Source organism: Hordeum vulgare, chromosome 2H, assembly GCF_904849725.1.
Source record: "Hordeum vulgare subsp. vulgare chromosome 2H, MorexV3_pseudomolecules_assembly, whole genome shotgun sequence".
NCBI lineage: Eukaryota > Viridiplantae > Streptophyta > Magnoliopsida > Poales > Poaceae > Hordeum > Hordeum vulgare.
The window spans coordinates 123,535,460-123,552,527 of NC_058519.1; positions in this window are offsets into that span (position 1 = coordinate 123,535,460).

Below are 17,068 nucleotides of genomic sequence, written 5' to 3' on the forward strand. Positions count from 1 at the left end.
AACATTTTAAAAATAAAGATCTACGAAAAGAGAAAATTCTTAGGTTGGGATAAGTGGCACACATACAGTGCGCCACTTGTCCCAACCTCAAAAGGGAAGAGTGATCTTTGAAAGGGTACTCCTAAATTAGCGATTTCGCAGATCGGTTAAGCTTTATTAGGTGGTGCTCAAAAGAAAGTTAAGTTTTCTTAGGCCCTGCCCCACTACTACAGAAGTCCACTATTGCAAGAAAGTGTATAAAATAGTACTCCCTCCGACCTTAAATAAATGATTTTAAAAACTTAACGTTGTACTAAAATTAAAGTAAAATTAAATTATTTTTAAGTCATCTATTTTAATATGAAGGGAGTAAAACAATTATGTCGGAGCTATGTCCCACCCATTACCAGACGAAGTTCCGCCTTGCCTCTGTAGTAGTGATGCTAGGTTTTCCCTGTGTGGTCTTTTTATTGGGTTTTCACTGTTTCTTGTGGTTCTCTTCTGTTTTTCGTTTTTTTGTTTTTCTTAGGGTTTTTTTTGTACTCACTGAGTTTTGTTTTAATTTTTGGTATATATGAGGAACATTTTTATATACATGCTTAACTTTTTTAATGTATATTAAAAATATGTTTTGATGCCTATTTTGTTTCGCATACACTGTATATTTTGTTTCATACACATTATACATGCTTCATTTTTTTTAAATACTTAAAAACATTTTTATACACGTTTACCATTTTTCAAACATCCATTTAAGTACAAATACATTTTTATACACGCTTAATTTTGATACTTTCAAATACTTGTTAAACATTTTAAGAGCATTTGAAAAAATTGAATGATACCAATGTTTATTTAAAATTAAGCATGATTTTTTTACATTCTATAAATACTTTTGTAAAAACATTTTGTAATGTGTAAATATTTAGAAAATGCAATGCACATTTTATTCAATGTTACGATACTTGTTTTAATTACACAAATATTTGTCATGAACCAACTCTGGATGAATAGTTAGGAGGACAATTATATCTTCAACCCATCAGGGTTCAAGCCCAAGACTTTTCACTTGCCTTTGCATTTTTCTGAATTAATTTCAGACATTGCGGCCATGTGCGCCCAGTGGGAGATTACGAAGGTATCCGTGACAACTTCGTCAATCTTAAAATGATGTGTAAGTCTAGCTTTTCATAAGTGTTCATGCGTGCATGTATTCATAAGGGTATATGTATATGCGTATGTATTAGCGTTTTGTGTTTGTATGTGTTCTCAAAAATGAAAACGTGAATATGTCTAAGAGCATCTCCAACAAACACGCTAGATCTAGCGTCCACAGGAAATTACACGGCTTTTGTGTGCGCGCACGCCCGGTTGGCCGTTCGAGTAGGTCCGGGAAAGTTAGGCGCGCTACAAAAACTGTACGCACGTGAAAAAATAGTAATGCACGTGACAGTTTTGACGCGCAGCGTTCGGCGTGTTCTATAAAACACGCACGCGGAGACCCGCCAAAAGTCGTCTCTGTCGCCTCTCTCTTCGTCTCTGTCGGTTCCCCGCCGCCGCCGCACCCTTTTTTCCTCGCCTCCGTCGCCTCTCTCTTCGCCCCCGCCGCCGCCGCCATGCCACCACTCCTCTGGATCTCTATATTGTGTTCCAGTTTCGAAATGTGTTCATATGTTTCGATAAGTGTTCAGTTTTTTCAGTATTTCAAAATTATTTTCATGATTTCAAACATTGCTCACATATTTAATAACTTTTCTCATATTTTTCAAAACAACAGTCAAAAAAGTTTGAAAAAATAGGATCTAGCATATGCTTTTAGATTTCGCACTGAATAGTTTTCATTAGCGCACGACATCTCGAGGGGCAAGCGTTATGGGCCATGGCATGTAAATGGGCCGGCCCATTCGGCACTCCCTCCATGCTTCGCGGAGGCAATTTACCGCAAAGCGGGTCCAATAAGACCTTCCGAATTCCAACTCAGGTCGCGTATTTGCAGCGTTTTAGAAAAGGAAACAAAATATAAAATGGGCTGCCCCATTACGGAGGTGGAATGTGGGCTTTGTAGTATTGGAATTTCCTATTTGACCTTTTCTCCGTCAAGCTGTCGAGTGAACGCATAGAGCGGCAACACTACCGAACAAATGAGCCAGCCCATCTGATAAGATAGCTAATGAGTAGATCGTATTTGGTTTTGGGGACCTTCTGGAAAGTTCCATCCCTGGTTTTTAACGGTTTTGGGAATCTTTCAGAAGGTTCCGAAACCATTTTGGACTGTTTTTTTTTATTTTCCTGTTTGTTTCAAAATTCACAATTTTTAAATATTTCTTTTTCCTTTTCCTTTTTTGTTTCTTCTTTCTTAGTTTTGCTTTATTTTTGTGTGTTTTTATTTTTGTTCAAAAGTTGCATAATTTTCACAAATTTTTTCGCATTTATGAATTTGTTCAGAGTTTTTCAAAATATTTCTCTGTTTCAGGATTTGTTCTCAAGATTCAAAAAATGTTCATGTTTTCAAAAATTGCTCGCATTTATGAATTGGTTCAGGATTTTCCAAAACTTGTTGTCAAGATTAAATTTTTCAGCAACTGCTCGCATTTAAATTCAGAACGCATTTTCAAAAAATTACTCAAAATTTGGAAGACAAAAATCAGGATTTTGTCAAACAATGTTCATTCCGGAACTATTCTTAGTATATTTTAGATTTCCGTTGTATTATGTTCTAGTGCAGTGGCTAGCACCAAGCTCTCACAAGGAGGTCTTGCTGTGTTCGATTCCTAGGGTGCTCACTTATTACGTTTTCACACTTATTTTCGCATTGCATTGAATGGGCTGGCCTAGTCAGTACCCCATGTGCGACGGGGATGCGGCAAATAGGAGTGGGAACTCCTACCTGCTGCTCACTACGGCAGGACCTCCTATTCGCCGCGTGTTGCACCAAGGAGTCGCGCGCCGCACATGGGTGGCGCCCTTAACTGGGCTAGCCCATCTTCGGCTCGCCCCAATTGAGCTTGCCCAGCTTACTTTTTTGTTTCAATTTTTTTAATAATTGTTTTACTTTTTTCAAATTCTGGAACATTTTTTGAAAATTCTAGAACATTGTTTTAAATTTTGGAATATTTTTCAAAATTCGGGAGCATTTTTCAAATTCCGGAATATTTTTCAAAACTCTGGAACTTTTTTAAAAAAAATTGAAACATTTTGATACAAGTTTCAGAATGTTTTTTTAAATTCCGGAACATTTTATCAAATTCAGGAAGATTTTTCAAATTCCGGAACAGTTTTTCAAATTTCAGAACATTTTTTGAAAATCCAAAACATTCTTGAAACAGAAATAGAAAAAAGGAAAATAAAAAAGAAAAAAGGAAAAAGAAAAAAAAGAAAAAGTAAATGAAAAGTAAAATCGGATCAGGGAATCTTCTAGAAATTCCCAAAACCAGAAAAGACCGGATGGGAAAGTCTAGAATATTTCCAAAACCGGCTGACTGAGTGGGCTGGTCCAATTCGCTCGTTTTATTGGGTGGCCTATGTAAAAGACTATCATTTTGACACAGTAAGCGTCAAATAGGATTTTCCCACCGCAGCAGGGGTCGCTCCCACGCATAACGGGAGCCCGACTGGGCCCGGCCAGCTTTTTTTGTTTAAAAAATTGGATAACTTTCTTTTTTTATTTCTTTTTTTTTGTTTCTTCTTCCTTTCCTATTATTTATTTTTTCCTTTTCCCCCGTTTTTCTTCCCATTTTCCTATTTTTATCAAAATGAACAAAAATTGAATTTCTCAATCTTTTTTGAAAACATGAATATTTTTTAAATCAAAGAACACATTTGAAAGCGTGAATAATTTCTAAAGCACAACATCTTTTGAATCTTGAAAACAAATTTTAAAATCAAGAATAATTTTGAAAAATCCTAAACAAATGAGGTACCCAAATAATTTTTTATTGCATAAACATTTTCAGAATCTTGAGAATAAAATTTTGAAACGGAGAACAATTTTGGAAACCCCGAATAAACTTGGAATTGTGAACTATTTTATGAAAGCATGAAATTTTTTGAAAATATGAATAATTTTGAAACATACTTAACAAATTCATAAACGTTAACAATTTTTTAAACATGAACATTTTTTAATCTTGAGAACAAATTTCAGAAAACAAGAAGATTTTTTAAAAACATTTCAGAAAAATAGAAAATTTTAGAAAAAATAGAACCTTTTTGAAAATCCAGAGCCTTTTTTTAAAATTCAGAACATTTCTAGTTAAAGAAAAACCATTTTTCGAATACAATAAACAATATTTAAAAATGACGAACTTTTTTGAAATACAGAACATTTTTTAAAAATTCAGAACATTTTTTAGAAATGCAGAACATTTTTCTGAAAAAACAGAAAGATTTGCCGAATTTGAAATATATTTTTTAATTCCAGAACATTTTATGGAAACCCATAAGATGTTTCTGAAAATAAAAAATATTTTTCGAATTTTAGAACATTTTTTGAAAATCCAATAAATTTTCGAAAGTATGGAATAATTTTTGAAAATCCAAAACATTTTTTAAAACAAAAACAGAAAAGAATAAAGAAAAAAAAACAAAAAAAGACGGATCAGGAAACTTTCTAAAAGTTTTCCAGAACCTGAAAAAATCGAACGGGAGTATCTAGAAGTTTTCCAATACCAAGGGCCTTGGAAGAGTTAAACGGCCGGACCACTCCCAAACCATGGCTGTGTGTCTATGCGAAGCCCGGACTATGTAACACAGCCTATGTCAAATACGTTTTTCCAATAGGACCTTCCTGTAGGATTTGCCTCCTATTACCCGTTGGAGCAACTAGTCGAGGAGTACTCTCTCACAAGTCTTCCAGCAATCACTTTCATATACCGTTATTTGGCGCGTTTTCAACCGTTGTTACGTGTCGCGTTCTGAGCATTTTTTTTAATTGATTTTTTTTATTTTTCCGTACGTGTTTTCACTTTTTTAAAGTGGTTTTTTCCGGATCTTTTTGTTGTTCCGGGTTTTCATCAGTCATTCTTAGCTTTTGAATGAAAAAAATCAAAAATGGATTACAAGAAAAAACACGTTTTTTTGCAAGAGTTGCGGTTTTCCTATCGCAAGAGGCATGATCATGCCTCTCAGAAAAGAAAAAACATGTTTTTTGTTTTTTGCGAGAGGCAACGTTTTCCTTCCATCAAATGCATAGTTTTGTCTTGGCCGAAGGCACGGCCGTGCCATTCAGAAATGAAAAATGCGTTTTTTGTTCTCTTTTTGTTCCGCGAGAGGCACGTTTTTTCTTTCGCGAGAGACACGGTTTTACCTTCGCGACCATGCCTTTCGGAAAGAAAAACGCTTTTCTCCTCTCTTTTTTTGTGAGAGACACGGGTTTGCTTTCATGAGAGGCACGGTTTTGCCTTCGTAAGAGACACGGCCGTGTCTCTTGGAAAAGAAAAAAACGCGCTTTCTTCTCTCTTTTTTCGTGAGAGCCACGGTTTTTGCTTTTCGAGAAGCACGGATTTGCGTTTGTGAGAGGCACGGCCGTGCCTCTCGGAAAGGTAAAAAACGCGTTTTTTCTATTGCGAGAGGCACAATTTCCATCCGATATTTTCGTAAAAAAAGTACATCAAAACCTATCAACATGGGATCTGGTTTAAAGATCTCGACGCGAGAAACTCAATGATGAAAACGGTTCTAAATTTGAATGTGCGGTTTAGGAGATAAAACGTTTTAAAAATACGCATCTACGGAAAAAGGGAAATCTCCCGGTTGCGACAAGTGGCACGCGCGTCACTTGTTGCAGCCTCGAAAGGTGGAAGTAATCGTTGAAAGGTGTACTCCTTAATTAGTGATTTCGACTACCCGTGTATGACGACTAGTGGGCTGCTAACTTGCACCCCCAGCACAAGCATTGAGCCGGCCCATATGGGGCACATCGCTCTCGTTTTTTCCTTTCACTCTTTAGTTTTTTCCTTTTATTACTAAATTATTTTGTTTTTGTTTTATAAATTTTCGCTTATTTCTAACGCTCGGCATTTTGACAAAGATCCAAAGATAAAATATCTTCCTGAATTCATAAAATGATTATGGATTTCAAAAAATGTTCATGAATTTAAAAATATATTTGGAATTTCAAATATGTCCCCTATTCAAAAATGTTCTGGATTTTAAAGTAAATTAAGGAACCTGATTTTTTTAAAATATAAAATATATTCATGAAATGGGAAAAATCCCAAATTATAAAATAATGTTCGTGAAGTTCCATAAACCTTCCATAATTTGCAAAAATAATAATAATTGCAAACATAATTATCAAGATTTTTCAAAAGCTCTTGAACTTGAAAAGTAATTGGATTTTTTTTGCTATTTTCAAATGGGAAAACATACCCGTCAGCCGACTAATTTCATGGCCCGCGTCCCCTACCTTCTTTGCTGGACACGTGGCCTATTGGACCATCCACGCGTCTGCCTATTTTGCAACATCTAATTAGTTGCAAGAAAGATTTCTGCAACATCGGTTATGTTTAATACAGGAATTTTTTTCTAACATTTTCTGAAATATAAACTATTTTTCTAAATTAGGGTTTCGTTTTTCAAAGTAAAGATTTATCATCAAATTCAAAACGTATTAAATATTTTACTATAAATGTTCATTAATTTTTGAAAGATTTTCATATTATTGCAAAAATATTTATATAATATAAAATTTGATCATGTAAATTCGAGAAATACTCATTACAATTATATTTTGTTCAAAAAGACCAAAAATGTTCATCTTAATTGTTTGCTCATAAACAATGTCAATTTTTGTTATTAAAAATTTAAACACTGTTCCTTTTTTGGAATTATTTGCTTTAGTGAAAAAAAATTCAAATCCCAAACTTTTTTGAAGAAGCGAAAAAAAACAGAAACAAAACAGGGAAGCCCACCCACACCTCGACCGCCAATTTTGAGTGTGGGCCAACATGCTGAACTGGAAACCGGTTGGACCACGCTCAAACTTTCCCCTAGGCTTCCAGCCCACGGTAGCTAACTACTGTCTCCCGGAATAAAATAGTAAAAAACGGTTGAGGAACTGCAGCTCCTGCCTATGAAAAGCCTTTCTTTAAAAATACGAATAATCAAAAAAATATTTGTGATTTTTAGAAAAGTTTATAAATTTTTAAAAAGTATACATATCTTAATTCTTTTGTTTTCTAAAAATTTATACATTAAAGATGTTTAAGAATTAAAATGGTTCTTGAATTTTCAAAATGGTCTTTTTTTAAATGATAACAACTTTTTACAATATTCATTATTAAAAAACATGATTTTTTAAGTATTCACAAGTTTTAAAAAATATTCATGAATTAAAAAAAATCATTTATTCAGATAAGAGCAAAGAAGAAGAAGAAGAAGAAAATGGAAAAGGAAAAGGGAAGAAAGCCAATGTTAGAGAAATAAACAGAAAGGATAAATCAGAATAACAACCGACAAAGCAGCTATGCCATTGGTTGGCCCATCACATACTCAGTTGTGTGTTTTAGCTCATATCCTTTTCGAATGTGCGAATTGTAGGATATTCACATGGACACGTCGTCACTTATAGATGATTTCAGTAAGTTGATGTAGGAAGACTATTGACATTCCTGTAGTGTCTCCTACTAAGTAATTCAACTCCCCCTAGTATCATGTACTATTATACAATAATGATTTAGTGCTTCAAGTTGAACCGCAAAACTCAAGGGCGCCCTATATATCGGGATGAACAAAGTGTCTTCAATATCAGAGAAATACTAAAAACTAATGTATGCTACAAAGGTACCAAATATACTCGATTGAGTGCTGATACAAATTCGAGGATAGACATTGAAATATTTATAGACGAATAATTTCATATGGCATGCCAAATAGTTCCAAGTATGCAAGTTCTCATTAAGCTATGTTAGTTAGTTAGGCTAACCAGTTTTATACATGCAAGTTGTGATACAAAAAGTACCAATTAAACGCTAAATTCAAGTTAGTTGGTGTTAGTGCATCTAGTGTACACTTAATGGTTATGGTGTCTTGAAGATAAATGGGTTAAGGGACTAATGTGTTTTTGAATGTACACAGAAGAAATAGTCCGTGAAGATTTGATTTAACCGCCAAAAGACAAACCCTAAAAGTTTATTTCTTCAAGTGAAGAATTTGGCGCGACCTTTGAAGAAATTTAAGTGGGAATTGGAAATTTGAAGACTTCGTTTTCGTAGTTTCTTTCTTCTTGTTTTGAGTCATAGGGTACATCGTACAATTAAAGGGGGTCTAGGTGATACATATGCATATCTCTGAAGTGATGCTAAAACCATACACCTACCTATTTCTTTGAGTTGAAGACTTTGGAAATCCCCTGCACTTAAATCGAGTTCTTTAGTTAGAGAGACGAAGTTCTTCTAGCCGTTGAAGAAATTGGTCTGACTGAGGAGTTATGATTTTGCTAGTGCGATTTATCTACCGTGAGGAATTTGAGAGCCCCGACAAATTTGAGAGTTCAAATTTCCGACCATTGTTGTGTTGTGTGCCGGCTGTCGAGTTGATTATTATCCTGACGGTCATGTTTGTACGGGCATTTATGTATTATCATGACGGGTTGCCCCATGGCTATAAATAGCCGCCCCACAACCATTAGTTGCTTAGCTTCTTCGAGAGAGAGATTGACAAGTGTCATCTAGAGCAACCCTTCCTCTCACGACTTTGAGAGAATCCAAAATAAGGAAAAACCCATACACCTAGAGCCTCAAATTGATTGAGAATCACTCTAGAAATTGTCATGTGTGGAACCGGTGCGTGTTACCTATGAAGAATGTGCATCTTTCATGGTCTAGAGCATCCACGAGTCATTATGGATTGTTAGGTAACCAAGTCTGTGAAGGTTTGGAAGTCTACCTTGAAGACTTAGCACGAGTGATTGGGCAGAGTCTAAGTGACTTTAGATCAAGGAGAATACGGTGAAGACTTAGTATCTTTTGGTTTCAATTTCACCTCGCTCGAACCATATGTACAACTATCACATCGGTTCAAACTGGTCAAACTAATTATGTGTCTTCATCGAGCAATCATGTTCTATTTCCTCAACCTTTTCATTTCCACATTCAAATGTTGGTGAAATCGCACCCTGTTGTTTGAAGACTTTGACTGAAGACTTTCTCAATTATTTCAATCTTAAATCTTCAATCACCGTGTTTCTCTCCTGCTTATCTTGATTACTTTCTACTCATTCCTCATGTATGCCTCATTTCATCATGATGATTTTGTTGTTGTTATGTTTTGCATGCACTTGAGTACTTTATCCGCTCTGTAGAATTTCGTCCCTCTATATTTCTTCACTAAGTAATTACTCAATGATGAATTCGTAAAAATCGCACAATCACCCCCTCGTCGATATAACACACTTTCAGTTGGGCTAAGTGCTTTTATACACACAACTTCTCATTAAACTTTTGTATCTAGAAAATCATGATTTTCAAAGTTTTCTTATGTTGGGAAGATTTCAAAGTTAATTATAGTCCAAGAATAGATTGTGTTTGACTTTGCTTTGCATTTGTTTCACATTGTACATGTTGCTATTCATATTTGTTTTTGTTGAGAAATATTTCTTAGTTTGCCCCACTTGTGTAAATGTCTACAAACAACTATGATAAAATCTATTTTTGATTGATTACTATAGTTCCACTCTAGCCTTGAGTGCTAAGCGGTGAAGCATTACTTTCATGTTTTAGTACAGGTGATTTGACTAATCTAGTTTGTATCCATGAGGACAAGTCTACACCATGTATAGGAAAAAAAGTTGCCTCTTTAGAAACAAAAAAGGCTTTAGAGTTGGTACTCCTTTTCTTAACTGGAACAGATTCCAAAAGTGGTGCATTCTATAAAAATATAAATCCTTCATATTGCGACAATGAAAACACGATTGAACACATGATTTGTTTTTTAAGGTATGTGCCTCTCTCGCTCCCTTTGGTGGTGAGATATTTTGTAACTTAATGACTAGTATATGGTCATGACTTTTATCAAGATTAACATGTGTAAGACCATCTCTTTAATCAAGATTAACATGGTAGATACTGCCTTGTTCTCATCTGACGCATAGTTGCTTGAGTTTTCTACACATCCCCTTCCTTAGTTTTGGCCAAACTGTTCTCTTTTGCATTGGATAAGAAAAATTCAGTCATATTTTTTGGAGATCCCTGATGATGCTACTTTATTGCATCTCCCAATTTCTGTTGAGGCGATGAATTGCAACTTCTCGAAGGCTAGTTGTTGGCCTTCAATGTAATACAACCATGTTTGATGTTCGGAGTTGGCAAGGACCTAATAGCTCTTTTTCTTCCAAGAGCTTCTATCGCATGATGCACACGTAGCTGCCCATTGACGAGCTTTGCAAATGGATATGACAGAGCAGGTGCATCATGAAAATCAAGGTTTTTGCATGTCTCTTTATGTTTGACCCCCCGCCTAAATACCCGAGAAATGGTTCCTCGAAGACATTAGCGTTCTCCTCACGAAGAAATCCATTGTGTTCCTTTTCCTATTCAAGCTCATGAAAACAAGGACCATTCATTCTTGTTTTGCAGCTTCAATCATAGGATGTCGACTTACACAATATGATGCATTGAAGATGCACGCAACAGTAATGGACATCCTCTCCTCTTTGAGATGGTGTTCTTCGTGGCATGGAATATATCGGTCCTTAGAAATGGAAAGATCTTGAAAAGGGACCTTGCCACCTCACATCGAACATTTGTACATGTCATTTCTCTTCTTGTACATAGAGTTAAGGCTTGTATCAAACCAAAGCTCTTGGCTCGGATTAATAATGTCTACTATGCATCTTTATTCTTGTATACGTTGTTGGGCCTCCAAGTGTAGAGTTTTATAGAACAACAACAAATTTCCCTCAAGTGGATAACCTAAGGTTTATCAATCCACGGGAGGTGTAGGATGAAGATGGTCTCTCTCAAACAACCCTATAATCAAATACAAGAAATCTCTTATGTCCTCAACACACCCAATACAATGGTAAATTGTATAGGTGCACTAGTTCAGCGAAGAAATGGTGATACAAGTGTAGTATGAATAGCAGATATAGGTTTTGTAATCTGAAAATATAAAAACAGCAAGGTAGCAAGTGGAAAACAGCGAGAAAAACGTTGTATAAATGTTTAAAAATAAGGCCTAGGGTTCATACTTTCACTAGTGTAATCTCTCAACAATGCTGACATAGTAGGATCATATGATCATCCCTCAACATGCAACAAAGAATCACCCCAAAGTTCATAAGTAGCAGAGAACATAAGACGAAATTGGTCTATGTAGTAGAACCACCTCAAAGTTACTCTTTTTGATCAATCTTTTGAGCTATTCCTATCAGTGTCACAAACAACCCTAGAGTTCGTACTAGAAGAACACCCATGATACATATCAATCAACCCTAATGTCACCTAGATACTCCAATGTCACCTCAAGTATCTGTGGGCTAATTATACGGCATGCATCAAACAATTTCAGATTCATCATATTCAATCCAATGCAAAGAACTTCACAGAGTATCCCGATATTTCTATCAGAGAACATAAGTATGAAAACATGCAATCAACCCCTATGCATAGATTTCCAAGGTCATCGGAATCTGCAAGTTGATGTCATAACTTATATCAAGTGAATCAATAGAATACCCAATTGTCACCACGGGTATCTGCATGAAAGACATACATCAAGTGTTCTCAAACCACAATATTCAATCCAACATAACGAGATCTCAAAGACAAATATTCAATTCATCACAACAAGATAGAAAGGGACAAACACCATATGATCCAATTATATTAACGAAGCCTGTGATACATCAGGATCGTTCCATCTCAAGAACAAGAGAGAGAGAGAGAGAGAGAGAGAGAGAGAGATAGCTATTGGTACATACCCTCAGCCCCGAGGGTGAACTACTCCCTCCTCGTCATGGCATCCGCCGGGATGATGAAGATGGCCACCGAAGATGATTTCCCCCTCCGACAGGGTACTGGTGAAAGTACGTGGATGTTTCCTAGAGGGGGTGAATAGGCGCTTTAAAATAATTACGGTTTAGGCTTGAATAAATGCGAAATAAAACTAACGTTTAATTTGTCAAGAACAAAACCTAAAACAACAAGGCTCACCTATGTGCACCAACAACTTATGCTAAGCAAGATAAACAACTAAGTGATAGCAAGATATATGACAAGAAATAATATGGCTATCACAAAGTAAAGTGCATAAGTAAAGGGTTCAGGTAAGAGATAACCTAGGCACGCGGAGACGACGATGTATCCCGAAGTTCACACCCTTGCGGATGCTAATCTACTTTTGGAGCGGTGTGGAGTCACAATGCCCCCCAAGATGCCACTAAGGCCACCGTAATATCCTCACGCCCTCGCACAATGCAAGATGCCTTGATTCCACTAAGGGACCCTTGAGGGCGGTCACCGATGTTGGAAATATGCCCTATAGGCAATAATAAATTGGTTATTATTATATTTCCTTACTCATGATAATCGTTTATTATACATGCTAGAATTGTATTGATTGGAAACTCAAATACATGTGTGGATACAAAGACAACACATTGTCCCTAGTGAGCCTCTAGTTGACTAACTCGTTGATCAAAGATGGTCAAGGTTTCCTGGCCATAGACAAGTGTTGTCACTTGATAACGAGATCACATCATTAGGAGAATGATGTGATGGCAAATACCCAAACTATGAATGTAGCATATGATCATGTCAGTTTATTGCTACTGTTTTCTACATGCCAATGTATGCGTTCCTCTGACCATGAGATCATGCAACTCCCGGACACCGGAGGAATACCTTGTGGGTTATCAAACGTCGCAATGTAACTGGGTGACTATAAAGGTGCTCTACACGTATCTCCAAAGATGTCTGTTGGGTTGGCATGGATCAAGACTGGGATTTGTCACCTCGTGTGACGGAGAGGTATCTCGGGGCCCACTCGGTAATACAACATCACAATAAGCCTTGCAAGCAATGTGACTAAGAAGTTAGTCACAGGATCTTGTATTACGGAACGAGTAAAGAGACTTTCTGGTAATGAGATTGAACTATGTATAGTGATATCGACGATCGAATCTCAAGCAAGTAACATATCGAAGGACAAAGGGAACAACACACGGGATTAACTGAATCTTTGACATAGAGGCTCAACCGATAGAGATCTTCATAGAATATGTAGGAGCCAATATGGACATCTAGGTCCCTCTATTGGTTTTTGACCGGGGAGTGTCTCACGTCATGAATTCATAGTTCTCGAACCCGCAGGGTCTGCACACTTAAGGTCCAGTGACGTTTCGGTATAGTTGAGTTATAGGTGTTAGTGACCGAAGGTTGTTCGGAGTCCCGGATGAGATCTTGGACACCACGAGGAGCTCCGGAATGGTCCGGAGGTAAATATTGATATATAAGAAGTCCTGTTTTGGTCATCGGAAAAGTTTCGGGCTCATCAGTAGTGTACCGGGAGTGCCGGGAGGGTACCGGGGGACCACCGAGAGGGGTGTGACGACCCAAGAGGCTCATGGGCTATGAGAGGAGGTGGACCAACCCCTGGTGGGCTGGACTAAGTCTCTCTCAATGGCCCATGCGAAAAGGGTAAAGGAAAAAGGCAAAAGGGCCAAATTAGGAAGGAGTCCTAATAGGATTCCACCTCCCTTGTGGGAGGTGGATTCCTCCCTTGTGGCTCGGCCGAACCTCCTTGGAGTGGAGGCCAAGGCTGCCTCCTCTCCCCTCCTACTCCTATATATACTAGAGGTTTTTGAGGGTTTTGGACACAACAATTGCCACGTGCTCCCTCTACTTCTCTCTAGATCTGTTTCTCCTCTAGTCTAGTTCGACGGTGCTTAGGCGAAGCCCTGCTAGATTAGTTCACCACAACCACCACCACGCCGCCATGCTGGAGAACTCATTTACCTCTCCGCCCCTCTTGCTGGATCAAGAAGGCGAGGATCGTCATCGAGCTGTACGTGTGCTGAACGCGGAGGTGCCGTCCATTCGGCACTAGATCGGGATGGATCGTGATGGGATCGCGGGACGGATCGTGATGAGATTGCGGAACGGGCTGCGATTTGGTTCGTGAAGATGTTCCACTACATAAACCACGTTATATACGCTTCCGCTTAGCGATCTACAAGGGTATGTAGATTCACTCTCCCCTCTCGTAGATGATGATCACCATGGATAGGTATTGCGTGTGCGTAGGAATTTTTTTGTTTCCCATGCGACATTCCCCAACAGTGGCATCATGAGCTCGGTTCATGCGTAGATGAAATCTCGAGTAGAACACAACAGAGTTTGTGGGCGTTGATGTTCGATTTGCTGTCCTCCTTAGTATTTTCTCGATTCGGCGGTATTGTCGGATTGAAGCGTCCCGGACCAACCTTACTCGTACGCTTACGAGAGACCGGTTTCATCGACTAACATGCAACTTATTGCATAAAGATGACTGGCAGGTGTCTGTTTCTTCAACTTTAGTTGAATCGGATTTGACCGAGGCGGTCCTTGGAGAAGGTTAAATAGCAATTTTCATATCACCGTTGTGGCTTTGCATAAGTAAGATGCGATCATACTAGATACCCATAGCAGCCACGTAAAACATGCAACAACAAATTAGAGGACATCTAACTTGTTTTTGCAGGGTATGCATGTGATGTGATATGGCCAAAGACATGATATGATATATTGGATGTATGAGATGATTATGTTGTAATAGTTAAATATCGGCTTGCACGTCGATGCTACGGCAACCGACAGGAGCCATAGGGTTGTCTTTAAACTAACGTTTGTGCTTGCAGATGATTTTACTATATCGCTAGGTTGTAGCTTTATTAGTAATAGAATAGATAGCGCGAAAAGCTCGATGACAGCACGAGGATGGAGATCATGGTGCGGCGCCGGTGACGATGGAGATCATGCTGGTGCTTTGGTGATGGAGATCAAGAAACACAAGTTCATGGCCATATGATGTCACTTATGATTTGCATGTGATGTTAATCCTTTCATGCACCTTATTTTGCTTAGGACGACGGTAGCATTATAAGGTGATCCCTCACTAAAATTTCAAGATAAAATTGTGTTCTCCCAGACTGCGCACCATTGCGACAGTTCGTCGTTTCGAGACACCACGTGATGATCGGGTGTGATAGACTCAACGTTCATATAGAACGGGTGCAAAACAGTTGCACGCACGGAACACTCGGGTTAAACTTGACGAGCCTAACATGTACAGACATGTCCTCAAACACAAGAGACCGAAATGTCGAGCATGAATCATATAGTTGATATGATCAACATGGAGATGTTCACCATTGAAACTAAACTCAACTCACGTGATGATCGGACTTGAGTTAGTGAATTTGGATCATGCGACACTCGAATGACTAGAGGGATGTCAATTTGAGTGGGAGTTTATTAGTAATATGATTAGCTAAACTCAATTATCATGAACATGGTCAAAAGGTGTTTGCAAATTATGTTGTAGCTTGCGCTGTAGATCTACTGTTTTTTTTGTTCCTAGAGAAAATTTAGTTGAAAGATGGTAGTAGCAATTATGCGGACTCGGTCCATAAACTGAGGATTGTCCTCATTGCTGCGCACAAGGCTTATGTCCTTAATGCACCGCTCGGTGTGCTGAACCTCAAGCGTCGTGTGTGGATGATGCGAACATCTGACATACACGTTTTTGATGACTACGTGATAGTTCAGTGCGTAATGCTTAACGACTTAGAATTGAGGCACCGAAGACGTTTTGAACGTCACGGAACATATGAGATGTTCCAAGATATGAAATTGGGATTTCATGCTCGTGCCCTTGTTGAGAGGTATGAGACCTCCGACAGGATTCTTTGTCCACAAAGTATGGGAGAAAAGCTCAATCGTTGAGCATATGCTCAGATTGTCTGAGTGCTACAATCGCTTGAATCGAGTGGGAGTTGATCTTCCGGATGAGATAGTGATGGTTCTCCAAAGTCACTGTCGCCAAGCTACTGGAGCTTCGTGATGAACTATAACATATCAAGGATAGATATGATGATCCTTGAGCTATTTGCGATGTTTGACACTGCGAAAGTGGAAATCAAGTAGGAGCATCAATTTTTGATGGTTAGTAAAACCGCTAGTTTCAAGAAGGGCAAGGGCGAGAAGGGATACCTCATGAAACGGCAAGCCAGTTGCTGCTCTAGTGAAGAAACCCAAGGTAGAACCCAAACCCGATACTAAGTGCTTCCGTTATGAGGGGAACGATCACTGAGGTAGAACTATCCTAGATACTTGGTAGATGAGAAGGCTCGCAAAGTCGACAAAAGTATATTGAATATACGTGATATTGATGTGTATCTTACTAGTACTCCTAGTAGCACGAGGGTATTAGATAACTGTTCAGTTGCTAAGTGTTAGTAAATCTAAATTATAGCTACGGGTTAAATGGATACTAGCAAGGGTGAGGTGACGATGTGTGTTGGAAGTAATTCCAAGGTTGATGAGATCAACATCACACGCTCTCTCTACCTTCGGGATTAGTATTAAACCTAAATAATTGTTATTTGGTGTTTGCATTTAGCATAAGACATGATTAGATTGTGTTGATCACAATACGATTATTCATTTAAAGATAATAATGGTTACTCTTTTTATTTCAATAATACCTTCAATGGCCTTGCACAAAAATGAATGGTTTACTGAATCTCGATCATAGTGCTACACATGTTCATAATGTTGATGCCAAAAGATACAAAGTAGTAATGATAGTACCACTTACTTGTGGCACTGCCGCTTGAGTCATGTTGGTATAAAATGCATGAAGAAGCTCCATGCTAATGGATCTTAGTACTCACTCAATTTTGAAACGTTTGAGACATGCAAACCATACCTATTGGTATAAACACATGAAGAAACTCCATGCAGATGGATCGTTTGGACTCACTTGATTTTGAATCACTTGATACATGCAAATCATACCACATGGGTGAGATGACTGAAGGCCCCGTTTTTCCAGTGAGATGGAACAAGAAAGTAACTTGTTGGAAGTAATACATTTTCATGTGTCTAGT